This window comes from Cervus canadensis, chromosome 24, assembly GCF_019320065.1.
Source record: "Cervus canadensis isolate Bull #8, Minnesota chromosome 24, ASM1932006v1, whole genome shotgun sequence".
Lineage (NCBI taxonomy): Eukaryota > Metazoa > Chordata > Mammalia > Artiodactyla > Cervidae > Cervus > Cervus canadensis.
Genome location: NC_057409.1, coordinates 1041144 through 1058072, shown reverse-complemented (window position 1 = coordinate 1058072; position 16929 = coordinate 1041144). Strand labels below are relative to the sequence as shown.

General features: G+C 60.1%; 1 protein-coding gene across 11 annotated transcripts in view; it reads right to left on the bottom strand.

Annotated features, from left to right (window-relative positions):
* The window catches only part of ARHGEF10L (Rho guanine nucleotide exchange factor 10 like), a 154132-nt gene that overhangs the window by 121276 nt on the left and 15927 nt on the right, over nt 1–16929 (bottom strand). Inside the window, exon 1 of one of the 11 annotated variants that reach the window (XM_043444604.1) lies at nt 7877–7934. The exons of the other annotated variants lie outside the window; for them this stretch is intronic. The gene's annotated coding sequence lies outside the window, so the exon portion shown is untranslated. Of the gene's footprint in view, nt 1–7876; nt 7935–16929 lie in introns of those variants that run through there. 11 annotated transcript variants of the gene reach the window in all.

Here is a 16929-nt window from a genome sequence, read left to right as displayed (position 1 = left end):
CCAGACTTCTGCCCAGAGCACACCTGCTCAGCAGGTCCACTCCCCGGTCTACGGGGCACCTGGGACGTGACATCCCACCAAGCTCCTGAGTGCCGCCCTCCCTGCTCCCAAGCATCCCACCTCACCTGGCGGCAGTTCCGGCTGGCCAGGGGTGCAGGCTGACCCCTCGGGCCCACCCCCGGCCGCTCTGCCTCTCACACCTACGTGCCACCCATCCGCCAACCTCGGCAGCTCTGCCTTCCAGACGCGTCCAGAATCTGACCACTTCCGGCCACTTCCCCTTCCACCCCCGCCTCCCCCCAAAGTGCCATCACCTCGAGGGCCATCAGCACAGCCCCTGACGGGTCTCCCGCTGCCCCTTCACCCCTCGCCCGACACACTCTCTTCTCAGCCAGCAGGCAGGTCACTCCTCTGCTCAAACCCTCAAACGCCCACTTCATTCAGAGTGGAAGCTGGGCTCCTCACCTTGGCGTACAAGACCCCACCTGATGAGTGCCTCCCCGCCCTCCCTGACCTAAAGCCCTACCTCTCTCCATAGCTTTTCTACCAGGGTCACCAGGACCGCCGTGCAGGCTCCCAAACGCCCTACCTCGGGGACTCCGCCCTGACAGCGTCGTTTGCTTGCTCTTGGCCGCGCCGGGTCTTCACTGCTGCCTGGATCTCCTCTTCCCTGCCGTGAGCGGGCTGCTCACTGGGGTGGCTTCTCTGGTGCAGCACGCGCTCTAGGGTGTACGGGCTCAGCAGCTGTCGTCCTGGGCTCCAGAGCACAGGCTCAACATCATGGAGCACAGGCTTCGCTGCTCCACGGCACGTGGGATCGTCCCGGTCCAGGGATCGAACCCGTGTCTCCTGCCTTGGCAGGTGGATCCTTAACCACTGGCCCACCGGAGAAGCCCTGCAGCGGCTGCTTCCTCTGCCTGAAACACTCTCCCCCGGTTGTGCTCATGGACAACTCCTGCAGCTACTCGGGGCTCTGCTCCAAGGCCACTGTCAGAGGCGCCCTCCAAGCACCCGCTTCTGAAACAGCACACGCATGCCCTCAGCACACCGTTTCCTCTGCCTCTGCCCGGCCCCCCGCCCCCGTCTTCATGGCGTTCAGCACCTCCAGGTGTCTATATATCCAGCTGCTCACACTGGCCCAGAATGTGGACATAATCGTTTACGTCCACCACTCCATCCACGGCCCTGGGGCAGCGCCTGGCACACAGCAGACCTCAACACACACTGGCTCGTGAGTGAGGAAGGCCGGTCCACGCCAGCCCCAAAGCCACCCTCAGGGGCGGGGAGGAGGCGGCCGAGGCCAGGGGGGCCCCACGCCAGGCCCGCCCGCACCCAGCCTCAGCCAGGACGGCCCTTCCCCAGAGAACTGCACAGACAGACGCAGGGCCAAGCCGTGCAGGAGGCGGCTCCCCAAACCCATCTGGGAAGAGGCCCGGGCCCCTGCGCCAGGCAGTGATCAGACGAGGGGTGGGGTGGGTGGGACTATTGTTACAAGCTCGCGCTCCCCAAAGACCAGGTTCTTGCTCCGGTGAGTCCGGAGCACGTGGCCGGGAGAGGGGACGGGACCCTGAGGCGGCAGTGGCTGCAGCCCTCGGCCGCTCTGGCGGGAAGGTGAGGGACCCTGGCACCCCGGGAAGGGCCACACAGCCCCCACGGGCAGTCTGCCCGCGTGGAGGGAGCCTCCCGGTCGAGGCCCACAGGGGTCCACTCTGACTCCAGCCACTTCTTCTGGCCCAAGCTCTGCCTCCCTCAGCGAAGAGGCTGTCACTTGTCCCCGAGAGAGCTCTGGGCAGGAAGAAATAACCCGTGCAGAACTCGGAGCTAAAAATATATCAGCCCACCCCAACAAGGTGAGGCAAGCTGTCTGGGCAGCATCTGGGGTCTCCTGAAATGCCCCATGCGGAGCTCCAGGGGACCCAGAGGTCTCAGCCCTAAGATTCAAGCCGCCCCTTTAACTACGTGCCACAGCCTCCCGCACGGATGTGAGTGTGTTCCAGGAGCTCCCTGTCCTCCGCACCTGCCAGGGAGGCACAGAGATGCCCGTCCTCCCACCAAGCCCCAAAGCGGGCGGGGCACCCACGAGGGACCGAATCAGCCCATTTTACAGAGGAGGAAACTGAGGCTCGGGGACAGCCTGGCCAGGCCCTGAGGCTAACACTCGGCTCCACAAAGTTTCCACCTGCCTCCCACCCCTTTTCAAGTCAAGACTCCAGGGACTCCCCCGGTGGGCCAGTGGTTAAGAAAGGCTCTGCTCCCAGTGCGGGGGCCTGGGTTCGATCCCCAGTCAGGGAACTAGATTCTGTGTGTTACAGTGAAGATCCTGCCTCAGTGAAGACCCTGTGTGCTGCACAGACCAGACACAGCCAAATAAAAAAGGTGAAGATTCCAGAAAGGGAGGTCACAGTTAGGGGAGAAGAAGACCCCAAAGGAAACAGCGAGGCTGAGTGTCCTCAGTTCAGGTGAAACATGGCGACCACCGAAACCCAGTGTGTGACGCCAGGGAGGCCGTCCAGCCGCCTGGACGCCGCGGTCGCGGGGCGGGGCAGCCTCGCAGCCCGCTGCGGAGGGGCCCTTATGCAAAGCACCCTGGCCGGAGACAGCCTGCAGAGAGCTGCAGATATCAGGCTGCTTCCCTCGCTTGAGCTCAAATGTCTTCTGCTAAACTCAGGGAGAGCAAGCCCCCTCCAGCCAACAAGCTCACAGTGACTCCCCCCGCCGCGGCCCGCCCATGGCTGTCACTTGACACTGTGTCAGAAGCATCCTCAGCTGACCTGCGGGAAGAGATGGACCTGGGCAGGCAGGACCCAGGGCTCCGGGACCCAGGGCTCTCTTCCCCGCTTGCAGCCGGCAGACTGAACAGGTGCCCCACGACGCCACACTCGCGTGGGGGGCGGGCTGGACGCAGGCACAGACACCTGTGCATTCCCTGCCAAGGCTGAGCCGCCTGCCAGGTTCACCCGAGGTCTGTCCTGTGGCCAAGGAGTCGGTCAGGGGTAGACACAGCATCTCCTTTCCCATGAGGATGCAAACCGGGAAGGGAGTGATGAGGGGCCCACCTTCCATGTGTGTGCCACGCACGTTAGGCCTGCCTCCAGGCCCCATGCCCTCCCCCGGGGACCTAATAGAGTTCAAGGGGAGGGTGGGAAAGCCAGGGTTCTGCTTTTGTATTTTTTTTTTTTTTTTAGCCAACTGGTCTTTGTTGTGATTTAGTTGCCCCGAGGCAGGCGGGACCTTAGTTCCCTAACAGCCCCTGCACTGGGAGGCGGGTTCTTAACTACCGGACCAGCAGGGAAGTTCCCAGGAAAGCCAGTCTTTATCTCTCTGGACCCACCCAACAATATCTTTTAATCATTCCACAAAAACTCACTGAGCACTGCCACATGCCAGGTTCCATGTAAGGTTCTGGGGATTCAGTTCCTGCCTCCTTGAAGTCCACAACCTCACAGGCAGGCAGATGCTAAACAATCACACAAATCCATCGTTACGGGCTTCCCCGATGGCTCAGCAGGCAAAGAATCCGCCTGCGATGCAGGAGACCCAAGAGATGCAGGTTCGACCCGAGTGGAAAAGATCCCCTGGAAGAGGAAAATGGCAACCCACTCCAGTACTCTGGCCTGAAAAATCCCATGGACAGGAGCCTGGCGGGACATAGCCCGTGGGGTCGCCAAGGCTTGGAGACGACTGAGCGGCTGACATGTGCACGCAGGCATACGTCACACACGTTACACACCAGGCCATGCTCGTGGGGTGGCGGAGAACGCCAGGGCTTAACTGGGATTGAGCGCAACAGCCCAACACTCCAGCTCAACTCTCCAAGGACTGATGCTGGTCCCAGGGGCTCCCCGCGGTCACTGGACGACCTGTCCTACATCGTAGCTGCTTGGGACAAGAGGACTGGGCCTGGCGATGGCCCCGTCCATTTCGCCAGAGGCTCTACCTCTGGGCCAAAGCTCACAACTGCTCCAGCCTCCAAGGGCCCTCCCACCTCCCAACGGATGTTTGGATTTTAAGCCAAACCCAAGGAATACGGGATGTTGTGGGCGCTTTTTTTTTTTTTTCTTTCCTCTTTTGCTTTTTTTGGAGGGAGGCAGTATTGGATTTCAAATTTTCCATTCCATTTGGCTTACACAATTACATTTTCACAGATCCAGCTAAGGCAGTGGTTCTCCACAGGGATGACTTTGCCCCCCAGGGACATGCGGCAACATCTCGAGGCATCTGCATTGTCACAGCTGGGAGGGCGGGGGAGGCGAGTGGCATGCAGGGGCAGAGGCCAGGGATCTCCGCACAGCCCGGCCCCGCAACAGAGAATCGTCCAGCTCCGGCATCAACAGGGCCAAGATGGAAAACCCTGGTCACGGGGCATCTGGTCAAGTCCTCTGAGGATCAGAGCAGACCCTGGCCTGTTAATTCAGGATTGTCTTATTGCTATCAGTCACAGGGACGCAGAGACCAAAATCACCGCCACCAGATTCCATGGCAGATAGTACCAGGCTCCAAGTCTCCAAAGGACCTGCACTGTTTTCATGGATCTCGGAGCAGACACCATGGCCTGCTTCCCCGTGTGCCTCCACCACCTGGCGTGGCATCCGGAATACAGGAAGTGGGCAGAGGGGCAGGAAGCGGGCAGAGAGGGCAGCCTCTTCAAAGAGGGGACCATGGCTTACCCCGTCCCCGGCTCAGCAGCCAGCGCTGTTTCCAGCACCTAGCAGCCACCTCCAATTTCACAAAAAAACCACTAGATGGAGCGCCGTCCCGGGTCAGGGGCGAGGCCCCCCTCCCCTCTGACCCTGAGCCTAGCCGAGCACACGGCTTATTCACCAAGCACCTTCAGCGAGCTGGGTGCAGGCGCAGCCCCGCTGGGCTGGCACGGTGCTGAGAAAGACGGACACCGGCCCGAGCCCCCGGACTCACAGTCCAGCAGGGGAAGGTGAACCGAATGGGCCCCACGGTTCGAAAGCAGGCGGGGGGCTTCTGCGGGGAGACCTGGGGGCCTGGGGGACTCCTGGGACTGGCCCTGAACACAGACGGGGAGTGATGCTCCTTGAAACAGCGAGCGAAACCACATACAGTTCATCTCTGCATGCCCTGGAGCAGGAGGGGAAGGAGCAGGAGGCAGGTGGAAAGGGGGCTTCAGTGGGAGTCAGGGGCCCCTCCTCGGCCCTGACTCACCTCTCCCCAGTGACCTGGCCCAGGAGCTCATCCCTGAAGGCAGTACTGAGTGCGTGGAATCCAGGGCCCAGACACTAGGCCCGGTGCCATCAAGGAGCGAGTACCAAAATCAGCGTCACAACACCTAACACGCAGTTATTCCTGCTAAGGGCCCAGAGCAATTCCAAGCCCTTCACTCCTATGATCACGTCAGTCTTTATAACAACCTTTTGAGAGAGGAACTATTCCCATCCCCATTTTACAGACTGGGCAACAGAGGCACAGAGAGGGTAAGAAAGGGCTCAAGGTCACGCAGCCAACACACGGGGGAGCTGGGCTTGGATCCCAGGCTGCAGGGCTCTGCCTGGAGCCCCCGGGACGGTCACGGCTTCGTCCTCAGCCTCGAGCAGGGCTGCCTGCTCTGGGAAGCACTCAGGTGAGCGGGCGGGACCGGGAGGACCCCACTCGGGGGGCGCCTGGAGGACGGGGGCCCCCAGGGCAGCACATCAAGAGGAGAGACTGGGGGACGGGTGGACAGAGTGCTCCGGCCAGGGGCCCCGGTGAGGGGTCTAGCCACGCTGCCCCCAGCAGAGCCTCAATGAGCGGGCCCCTCCCGAGGCAGCGGGATGCAAACACAGGAAGTCTCGCTGGGCAACCTCACCGGGAACCAGCTAGGGGCTGAGGGCGGGCAGCTTCCTGAGAGACCAGGGACTCACTCTCACCCCTTCAGCCCCCAGGCCAGCGCTGGAGCAGACCCTCGGGCAGGGACGGCCGAGACTCGGGCCCCACTGTGCCTGCCGGGTACCAGCCAGCGCCCTCCCCTCTGCTGGGCGGAGGGCCACCAGACATCAGGCCCAGCCTGGCAGGGTCCTCGTCCATGGGATTTTCCAGACCAGATACTGGAGCGGGTTGCCATTTCCTTCTCCAGGGATCTTTCCAACCCAGGGATTGAACCTGGGTCTCCCGCGTTGCAGGCAGACTCTTTACCGTCTGAACCACCACGGTGCTCTCCCATTAGAAAGGTCTAAGCCTGCCCTCGTTCCGTCCTGTGGAGTTTCCCAGGACGAGGCTCCTCCCTGCCTCATGGACTCTCATAAGCTGGCCCTCCTTCCGAGTGTCGATCACCAGGAGGTGTCCCAGGCTGGCGCTGTCCCCCTCTTGAGCTCAGCACACACTTCTTGGGTGCCCACTGCACGCCGGGGGTGAACGGCCTGGGATGTGACCTGGCTTGCACATCCTCCTCGCCAAGGTCAGGGCACTCGGGGGAACACGGCCGGTTCAGCTCACCCCGGGGACGCTGACTCACATTGCCCATGTGCATGGATGATCAAGGCTGTCCCTCCAGAATTAGGTCCTGCGCTTTCCTGCTCACAAGTGTGAAATCAAAGCGACAGGAATTGACAGGGAAGCCCAGCGGCTGCTCTCACTGGCAGGGACTCAAACTTAGACTCACTGGATTGCTGAGCTTCTAGTAGGACCAGGAGCCGGGTGCGGGGCTTCACGTGCACTTCGGGATGGACCAGCCGGGTCCCCACAGGACGGGCCGCTCTCTCTCGAGGCTCCCAGAGGACAGCGGCTGAGTCTGCTCGCTGCTCCCACCGAAATGCCTAGCGCCACACCTGGCTGCCAACAGGGGTTCAATAAATGTGGGTGGGACTGAACCGAGCCAAAAAGCGGGCGCTCAGAGAAGCACGGTGACCTCCCGAAGTCAGGCAGTCAGAGAGCAGTAAGCCTCTGCCCGCCGCCCTCCAAACTCCCCCAGCTGTGAGCCCAAATGTCCAGCAGCCCCACCCCCGCAGAACACGATTCCTGGGGCAAAAGCCACCGCCCCTCCGGGCCCCGAGAAAGCACAGGCCAGCGCCACGGGAGACCTTATTAAGGAAAAGCAAAGAAAGGAACACCCGAAGCATGCTGGCGGAGGCAGGGCCAGCCTGTGAGTCACGCGGCCCAGAATATCCGGGTCACAGCTGGCTCTGGGGCAGGCCGGGCGGCCGCGGCCCCAGCAACTGACGGAGCAGCGTCAGGACCCGTGGGCCTCGGGCGAGGGGTCAGGCGGGCTCTGCCACCAACTCCCACCAGCGCAGGACAAGTCACTTCCTCTCCCACGCTCTGACTGTCTGGTCTGGGAGAAGGGCCAAGGGTCTGGGGCTGCCGCTGCCCACGGGGCTGGGAGGTAGGGGGTGGAGAGTGGGGAGGACCAAGCCAGAGGCAGCCTCCCGATCCCGCCTGGACAAAGCTTGACCCACATCGCCCCGTCCCGCTGCGGAGCGGACCCTCTTCCGCCCCACCCCCGATGCCTGCAGGACAACCCCACGCTCCGGGGCTGCGGGCATCGCCAGGAAGCCCCTCTCAGACCTGCAGGTCACTCTCTGAGGACCTGAGGAGGGCGGGCAGCTGAGCACCGACGCCACCAGGAGCTTTGGGAACAGCCTCACCCCCGTCACGATGGCCCGATGAGGCATGAGGCACGGCTCCCATCTGTCAGAGGCGGCCGTGGAAGCTGGGCCAGGCGAGGCTGCCCGCGCCCACACAGCCAGCACGACGAGCTCCCGAAGCCCCGCTGCTACGTCCTCATCCCTGCATGCGGGCCAGCTCCCGGGGGACAGGGATGGGGGGCCCTGGGTGTCCCCCTTGTACAGGGTCCCCATGAGAAGGCTTACTGATTGGCTGGGCGGTCAGTCCCACAGCCCCGCCCAGGCCCCAGGAGAGCTCCCTGGGATCCTACCTGCAGAATCACTGCATTCGGGTGTCCTGGGCCCAGTCCTGCCTGCCAGGTACCCCACGCCGGCCTGCTCCCACCTGGCAAAAGGAGACACTGAGGCCCCGGCTCAGAGGAGCCAGAGAGCAAACCTCAGCACATTGGCGTGGCCCCCGGAAAAGCTGAGAAACTACTGGGGGCCCAGCGAGGAGAAAGCATGGCTTTGCCGGGACACCCTCTCGGCCCAGCTCCAGGCGGCCCCCCTTGGCTGTGCAAACCTAGGCAGACCTCCGCCTTGGCCGAGCCTGTTTCCTCCCCGCTCTAAAGCAGATACAGTGCTGCTGACCGACCGCGGGACAGGAGCGTCAGGCGAACGCGGTCACGGGGACGGAGCACGTGCCCTCCCCTCCGCAGCAGGGCGCTCGCCCGCCCCGACCCTCAGCTGGGCGGGAGCTCAGAACCTGGGCCTCCTCCAGGCAGCCAGCCCAGACAGGTTTTCCCTGGGAGCGGATTCTATGGTTCATATTCACCTGCTTATGACCCAAATCTCCTAGGGCATCAGGCCTGCCCGAATCACTCAGCCCTGAGAACTCAAACCAAGCGGGGACGTGAAGTGGGAGGGGCAGGGAGCTGGCGCCAGGAGTGGGGCTGGACCCCAGTCCCTCCAGGCCCCCAGGCCCAGGCTGGCGGGGGAAGGAAGGTCCCTCCCATGACCCTACAGACTAGTGAGAAGCCCCGCCTGCAGCAGCCAGCTCTGAAGGCTCCAAGCCCATCAGATGATGATCCGTCTCCAAAAGGCCGCAGAAACCGGTGTGGGCATGTGAAGGGGAGGCCGGGACCGAGGGAGGCGGCACTGCGGATGAGACTGACCTGCCTCCCCCCGACCCTTTCTCGGCCTGGAAGCCGTGCCCTGTGTCATCCGCCTGGGACCCGCCCATCTACATTCTGAACCTTAACATGAGCCAACTTCAGGGAACCCTTCCAAGAGGCCCACGGGGAAGGCCAGCCACTCACCCCTCTGAGAGACAAACACTCCGGACTGGGGTCATCTGCTTTGTTTTCTGACTCCCCCACCAGACTGTGAGCTCCTTGAGGGCAGAGGCAATGCTTTCCATCCCAGCGCAGCCCTCGGCACATGGTAGAGATTCAAGAGTGATGGGCGGATGGATAAAGAAACGGGTGGATTAGTAGATCGATGGATGGATGAATACATGGATGGATGGTTAGGTAGATAAAATAATAAGTAATGAAAAATGACAGGAGTCCATAAGTAGTGACCCAAGGCCACTGGTCTCAGGGCTCTACTTCAATCTGGAATTTACCAGGAAGGCCAAACAGAGGAAGAGACGGTTGGATGGCATCATCGACTCAGTGGACATGAGTTTGAGTAAGCTCCGGGGGAGAGTGAAGGACAGGGAGGCCTGGCGTGCTGCAGTCCACGAGATCACAAAGAGTTGGACACGACTGAGCGACTGAACGACGACCAGCTTTGCCCAGGTATTGAGTCTGACCCAATCACTTTCTAGACACGTTTCCCATCCGGCTGAACATCCCTATGTGATCGCTCTGCCCGCTTCACCAGGCTCTAGCACATGTGACATGAGGTCCGAGACTGCGTCTGACCTGACAGTTATGCCCTCAATGCCTTCCCCGAGCCTAGAGTACTGCAAATGAGGAGAAGACCTGGAGAGCTTTCTAAACATGGTGACTTCTGATCCCAGCCAAGATCTGCTGGTTTAGAATCACTAAGGGTGAGACTCAAGAATTCGCACTTTGTTCAAAAGCTTCCTGGAGATTCTGATAATCAGCCAGGCCTGGGAAATGCTAGCTTGTAGGAAGTGGAGTAGCTGGCTACTGAAGGCTGTGCCCAAGGAAGGGGGCAACACAGAACAGGGTCACGCGGAGCCATCACCAAGCCTGGCAGGTTGGCACTCTCCTAAGCCTTTTTCGACTCAAAGAGTCTTAACAGCCATTTTCAAAGTGTGGCCCCTGAACTACTGACTTCAGACAACCTGAACGAGAGGGGGACTTTTAAAAATGTAGATTCTAATGTCCAACCCCAACCTACAAGCTTGCAGTCTCCTGGGGTGAGGCTCAAGAATGGGCACTCTTTGCAGGCTGTCGGGGCAAGGCTGGCATGAACGTATGAGAATTACTCCCATCCCCAGGGTGCTCAGAGCACCTGCCTGCATCTGGCACCTTCACGCACATCGAGCCTCTTGAGAGAGAAAAGTCCCATCTGCACATCTTCACATCTTAGGAGTTCCCTGGTTGCCCAGTGGTTAGGACTCTGGGCCCTGGTTCAATCCCTGATCCAGGAAGCAAGATCCTGCAAGCCACATGGCGTGGCCAAAACAGAAACCAGGGCATCTTGGATGATGATTCCAAGACCTGGCAAGGGAAGGCATGAGGCCAAAAGGTACTGAATGTGCCCACTCCTACGGACTTCCCTGGTGGTTAAGAATCTGTGCTTCCACTGCAGGGGACACAGGTTCGATCCCTGGTCAGGGAACTATCCTGCATGCCATGTGGTCAAAAAACAAACAACAAATGTGCCCACTCCTCAGAACATCAGCCCTAAAGGGAAACAAGAAAGCACACACGCAGCCTCGTATCGTATAGACGTGGACACTGAGCCAGGGAGGGCTGCGTCTCGTCCACGGTCAGCAAAGAGCGAGGGGCAGAGCCAGCCCAGCAGCCAGGGGGCCATGCCCCAGCCTCCCCCACGGCCCGGCCGCCTGCCTCCCCTCCTCCAAGCCTGCTCCCGGGTGAGCGGCTGCCAGCCTGGGCGTCTCAGCCAGTCCTGCAGCCCCTGGAAGACAGAGTGGCTTTACTCAGAGACTCCTACCGTCTCCACCATGGACGGTGATGAAGCGCCTCGCGCTCCAGGAAGGAGGGCGCTTCGGAGAATGAAAGGAGCAGACACAGTCTGGCATGGATCCCGGGGAGACTGGAGTGGGGCTCGCTATCACAGTTCAGTAGGGAGGTCCCCCCAGACTCAGCAGTCGGTCCACAGGGCCTGAGTGCAAACCGGCCCAGGGAACGGGCAGCATCAGTGTTTCTGTCTGCACAAGTGTTCTGGGGGAACACCTGTGTCCTGAAATATGCTAATAGAGTCTTACCACAAAAAAAAAAAGTTCAGTGGTCAGACCACGAAGCACCAGAGTAGAAATCAGAGTGCTACGACCTCAGAGTCTGCTTAAATCATGACACAGATGAAGACGGTTGGAGGCCTAGAGGATTACAGGCCTTGCCCAAAGTCATAGGGCTAGGAGCAGGGGGCGGGGGGGATGAGCCTGCAGCCCGCCTCCAGGGTCCGGACGGCACCCAACGGGCTTATAGGGCTCCTCTCAGGAAGACACAGAGGACAGACAGACGGTGAGGGAAGGGGAGGTGGCGGTGAACGGGGAGGCGGGCGTGGATACATACACACGGCCACGTGTGAAACAGCCAGCCAGCGGGAGGCTGCTGCGCCACGCGGGGAGCTCCGCTCGGAGCCCTGGGATGGCCCGGGGCTGGGACGGGGTGGCGGGCGGGAGGCTCAGGGCGGAGGGGATCTGCGTGTGCACACAGCTGATTCACACCGTTGGACAGCAGGAACTAACTCAACACTGCCAAGCAGTTATGTACCAATTACAAAAAGGAAAATTGCAGCAGAAATCCTTAAAAAAAAAAAAAAAGGTTCCTCTCATTTACTATCATCGTTCTTGCTCTTGATATTCTGATGGGAGGCTGCGGCGGGGGGTGGGGAGGGCAGTGGGAGGGGCTGGGCAGAAAGTCACCCCTGTGAGCGTGGCCAGGAGGCGAGGCTGAGAAAGCAGCTTCCCACTCCTCTGCTGTTCGTGGGTCTGCCGCTACTGGCTGTGGGACCTGGGGCGGGTCACAGCCCTTCTCCAGACTAGGATGTCCCGTGTGTAAAATCAGGAGCTGGGACCGGTAACCCCAGAAGGCCCTTCCAGTCCTAAACCCCGCTGTCCTGTCCTCAGCCCCCATGTCCCCCAGCTCTCCCTGGACTCTGTAACGGCCGTGGCCTGCACCCCAGGCCTGGGCTGCCCGTGAGGCTGAGCTCTGGCCAACAGCGGACTAAGCACGGCTTTGCTCTCCGGGCCGTGGTCCCGTCAATGTCTCCACCGTGACTCATCCAGCGAGTGTTTGCAGATCGGGCCCCCATCACCCCTGCTCCAGGGTGGGCGGACGGGGTGGGGGCCCAGAGGGCGGGTTTTGCCCAAAGCTCCATATGATTGGCTGAGAGGCAAGACATCCCATAGGGACCCCCAGCGCTGCCCCCGGGCATTTAAGTCCAGCCCTCACATACAGGTAACTATGGCGTGGCCCTCGGGAAAGCCGGCCAAACTCTTTAGACCTCAGTTTCACATCCGCAGCATAGCCAGTGATACCCTCCTCCCCGTTATCAGGGAGCCTGCCATTCAGATACACACAAAGCGGCCTGCTCTGGGCCGGGCCCACCGTGGGGCTCCACCAGCGCTCACACCGGGCGCCACGCTCCGCTGGCGCTCACCCTGGGCCCTACGCTCCGCCGGCACTCACCCCGGGTACTAAGCTCCGCCGGTGCTCACACCAGGTACTAAGCTCCACCGGCGCTAAGCTCCACCGGCACTCACCCCGGGTACTAAGCTCCATCAGTGCTCACACCAAGTACTAAGCTCCACCGGCGCTAAGCTCCGCCGGCACTCACCCCGGGTACTAAGCTCCGCCGGTGCTCGCACCAGGTACTAAGCTCCGCCAGCACTCACCCCGGGTACTAAGCTCCGCCAGTGCTCACACCAGGTACTAAGCTCCACCAGCGTTAAGCTCCGCCGGCACTCACCCCGGGTACTAAGCTCCATCAGTGCTCACACCAAGTACTAAGCTCCACCGGCGCTCACCCCGGGCACCACGCTCCGCCGGCGCTCACCCAGGGCACTAAGCTCCGCCGGTGCTCACACCAAGTACTAAGCTCCACCGGCGCTCACACCGGGCCCTAAGCTCCGCCGGCGCTCACACCGGGCCCTAAGCTCCGCCAGTGCTCACACCAGGTACTAAGCTCCACCGGCGCTCACACCGGGCCCTAAGCTCCACTGGCGCTCACACTGGGCACCACACTCCGCCAGTGCTTACACCATAAGCTGCTCTCTAACTATAAGGCTCCCTGAGAGGTTTTCTCAACTCAATCTCCCCCTTCCCCTCAAGGGACAGAGGATGGGAAGTAGGAAAAAAGTAGCAAAATCTGATTCCTGCAGACTCCTGGAAACCGGAAACCTCATACTAGTAGTTTGAGAGACCCTAGATTCTCCATCTGCCCATTTTGCAGAAAAGAAAACTGAGGCTGAGGGTGAAGGTAGGGGTAGGGTGAAATGTTGCCCAGGCTCTCCTGGCTGGTTTGAGGAAGGGGTGGGAGTAGAACCCAGGGGCTGGGACCCCAGGCCCAGGCTCTTCCTGAGGCCCTGGGCAGTAAAAGAGCAGGTCAGAATCTCTGGAATGCTGCCCCCAAGCGGCGGGGAAATGATGTTGCTGTTTAGTTGCTCAGTCGTGTCTTTGTGACCCCATGGACTGTAGCCTGCCAGGCTCCTCTGTCCACGGGATTTCCCAGGCCAGAATACTGGAGTGGGTTGCCATTTCCTTCAACCAGGGGATCTTCCTGACCCAGGGATCGAACCCACGTCTCCTGCATTAGCAGCCAGATTCTTTACCACTGAGCCACCTGGGAAGCTCATGAAATGATGAGCAAGGGGCTTCGGGCCACTGGGGCTCCGAGGCCTTGTGATAAACCTTAAGGGGTTGGACCAGATTTGGGGTGCCCCCAAAGTGGGGCGGCCAGAAAGCAGAAGCCCCTCAGGACTCTATCAGGTGATTTGCCAAGGACGTCTGACAGGGCCCAGAAGGGTTTCAAGGGAAGGCTCCAGAGTCGGGCAGATCAAGGTTTAAGTTCTGTCACTTGCGAGCTGTGTGACTTTGGGCAAATTACTTACCCTCTCTGATCTTCAGCTGCCTCATCTGTAAAATGGAGATAATAACCCTACAAACCTGAAAAGACTGCCACGAAGAACAGAAAGAAGATAATGTGTACTGCCTGGCACATTCAGCAAACACTGCTTATTTTTTTCACTCCCTTGGAAGCACGTTTAGTATCATCCCTGCCTCACAGGTGGGGTAAAGCAAGACTCCAAAGAGCCGAGACAGCCGCCCCAAGTGACAGGGCCCTGGGACCTCCTCCCTGTGTCTCCCTGCTCCCAGGAGGAGGCCTCTGCCTGGCATCAGTAAAATACAGCCACCCCCCGCCCCCGGAGACCGCCCCCGCCCCCACAGGCCTCACATGACCTGGCCCAGACCCAGAGTTTTCCAGTCAGTCACTGGGGAGGAAGCCAATGCCCCAGGAAACTGCTTAAACACCGGCTCCGGCTCCTGGGAAGGCAGGTTCCCAGCTCCCGGCAGTGACCCAGCTCCTCCCCCGCCTCCCAGGGCGTCACCCATCCTCGGAGACCCAAAGGGCAACACTTAAAGGCACGGGGGGCCTGCAGATGGTGATGGTCCACGGGAGCTCCGGTGAGCCCCTCTCCGGGAGTTACTCACCACCTGCTTCCACCCTTGAGACTCTGGTGGTTTCACTTGAGGAACCACTACCTGGGTGCCCTGCCATGCTGTGTGACCTCAGGCAAGTTGCTTAACCTCTCTGAGTCTCAGGAACCTCCTGAGTCAAGAGAAACGAGCAGCGTCTGGGAAGCACGGAGGAGGCAGCAGAGTTCAAACAACAACCCAGGAGTCAGAGCACCTGTGACAGCCTCTGCAGGTCTCCCTGACCTCTCCTGTCCCTCCCGGCTCGGTCTCCACCCAGGACAGCAAGTTCTGAGCATGCTGAGCACGTCCCTCCCCAGACTGAAACTCTCCAACGGCTCCCGTGGCCAAGATACGCTGAGCTCCTAGTAAGACGGAGTCCCGGGCCACACCTCCTCTGCCAGGCAGGGCAGGACAGCCCAGCCCCTGCACACACCTGGGCCCCCTCCGTCTCCCTGAACCCTGCTCCGCCCAGCGCCCCCTCCCCGGGAAAGTTCCCTGAGCACCTCTGCCAGTCAGGCGCCTCCCCCGCATCACTTACCTCCCTGTCCCCACACCCACCCCGGACACGTGGTCACCGTATCTCACTCATCTCCAGCTCCGAGCCCAGCACCCCGCTCCTAATAAGTGTCCGATACAAACGCGCCAGGCGGGGAGGAACACGAGGACAAGCAGATGAAAGCAACTTATCAAACCCGTGAGCTCCGGCGTCCTCCTCTGCAAACGCGCAGCCCTGGGGGAGGCAGCCGACTCGCTGGCCGCGTGCCCTCACCCCTGGAGGCTGGTGCGGGCCTGCCCTGCTGGGGGGCACCTCACCTCACAGGCCTCGCCCCCTCCCCCTGAACGGTGAGCACGGGAGCAGCACCCGCAGCTCACCCACGGTGAGGACTCGGGGGTCAGGCCCCCCAGGGGGCGGGGTTCAGGGTCTGGCAGGGAAAGGGGGTTCCTTGCACTGGACCTCAGGGGAAGGCAAGTGGGAGGCGGGCGTGACGGGGCCCTGAGCTTCTGCCGCAGGGTCCTCCGAGCGCCTGGACGCCACTCTCCCGACCGGCTCAGACACTGCCCTCATCTGCCACCTGTGTCCCGCGACCCAGCCGCCCAGTGCCCTGGAGAACACGGACCCCGTGGAGGCAGGGATCAGGGGCTCAGCCCCACTGCGCCATCTCAGACCAGCCGCCGACCTCTCTGCTCCCTTCTCTCCACACAACAGGGGTCAGTCGCTGCTTCCGCCAACCGTGGGGACCCAGGCATCTCTGCCCGTTCCTCTAGCGGCTTCAGAATGACCTCTCCCAGGGGGCCCACACCCTCCCCATTCTCACCCTCACAGTCCTCATGGCCCTTACCTCACCACCCTCCGCTCAAGGTTTCATTGAGAAACATGAGGCTGTCCGCTGGGACTGTCTCCAGCCTTCCTTCTGTGCAATCCAAATCTACCCCCTCTTCTCCCATTTCCTAAAAGCATCCCTGCTCCCATCAAGGAGCTGGGATAGTAAACTGTAAATCCTGAAAGAGATGGGAATACCAGACCACCTGACCTACCTCCTGAGAAACCTGTATGCAGGTCAGGAAGCAACAGTCAGAACTGGACATGGAACAACAGACTGGTTCCAAATAGGGAAAGGAGTATGTCAAGGCTGTATAGTGTCACCCTGCTTATTTAACTTATATGCAGAGTACATCATGAGAAATGCTGGGCTGGAAGAAGCACAAGCTGGAATCAAGATTGCCGGGAGAAATATCAATAACCTCAGATATGCAGATGACACCACCCTTATGGCAGAAAGCGAAGAAGAACTAAAGAGTCTCTTGATGAAAGTGAAAGAGGAGAGTGAAAAAGCTGACTTAAAACTCAACATTCAAAAAACTAAGATCATGGCATCCAGTCCCATCACTTCATGGTAAATAGATGGGGAAACAGTGGAAATAGTGGCTGACTTTATTTTCTTGTTCTCCAAAATCACTGCAGCTGGTGACTGCAGCCATGAAATTAAAAGATTCTTGCTCCTTGGAAGAAAAGTTATGACCAACCTAGATAGCATATTAAAAAGCAGAGACACTACTTTGCCAACAAAGGTCTGTCTAGTCAAAGCTATGGTTTTTCCAGTGGTCATGTGTGGATGTGAGAGTTGGACTGTAAAGGAAGCTGAGTGCTGAAGAATTGATGCTTTTGAACTGTGGTGTTGGAGAAGACTCTTGAGAATCCCTTGGACTGCAAGGAGATCCAACCAGTCCATCCGAAAGGAAATCAGTCCTGAATATTCACTGGAAGGACTGATGTTGAAGCTGAAACTCCAATACTTTGGCCACCTGATGCGAAGAACTGACTAATTTGAAAAGACCCTGATGCTGGGAAAGATTGAAGGCGGGAGGAGAAGGGGACGACAGAGGATGAGATGGTTGGATGGCATCACTGACTCAATGGACATGAGTTTGAGTAAACTCCGGGAGCTGGTGATGGACAGGGAGGCCTGGCGTGCTGCAGTCCACAGGGTCGCAAAGAGTCGGACGGGACTGAGCGACTGAACTGA